The sequence below is a fragment of the Etheostoma spectabile genome, unplaced genomic scaffold (genome assembly GCF_008692095.1).
Source record: "Etheostoma spectabile isolate EspeVRDwgs_2016 unplaced genomic scaffold, UIUC_Espe_1.0 scaffold395, whole genome shotgun sequence".
Taxonomy (NCBI): Eukaryota; Metazoa; Chordata; class Actinopteri; order Perciformes; family Percidae; genus Etheostoma; species Etheostoma spectabile.
Genome location: NW_022605600.1, coordinates 424,538 through 424,938, shown reverse-complemented (window position 1 = coordinate 424,938; position 401 = coordinate 424,538). Strand labels below are relative to the sequence as shown.

The 401-nt window shown below is 41.6% G+C and overlaps 1 protein-coding gene across 1 annotated transcript in view; it reads right to left on the bottom strand.

Moving 5' to 3' along the window:
- mcf2l2 (MCF.2 cell line derived transforming sequence-like 2) overlaps positions 1-401 on the bottom strand; it is a 356,499-nt gene that overhangs the window by 175,900 nt on the left and 180,198 nt on the right. The gene's annotated exons all lie outside the window — the stretch shown is intronic.

The window sequence follows — 401 nt, the reverse complement described above, 5'->3', positions numbered from 1 at the left end:
TATTTGACAAATTTGGGCCAGGAGCTACACCTTAAATCGCCATCTCTGTCCAGCCGATCACGTGACTCCCCTGAGTTGCATACATTTAACAGGCATTGCAGGAATACAGAGCTGCCAACTTTTCCAAAAAACCTTTGAGTGAGATTTGGTGGGGCCGACCCATATTTTGCCGTGTACAAAGCAATTTCTTTGGCTTTTTCAGTATCATTATCCTTCAGGGTTTAAATTAGGATTTGTTTTTTGTGAGGGGATGGTGGGCTCTCCCTAGGGGGGTCTGGGGGTATGCCCCCCCAGGAATTTATTTTGAAAAATAAACCATTAAACAGCACTTTTTGGAAAGTTTTGTGCAAAAAAATAGAGAAATCAAGTCTTACATGATATGTGCAAAACTGTAGGGTTAA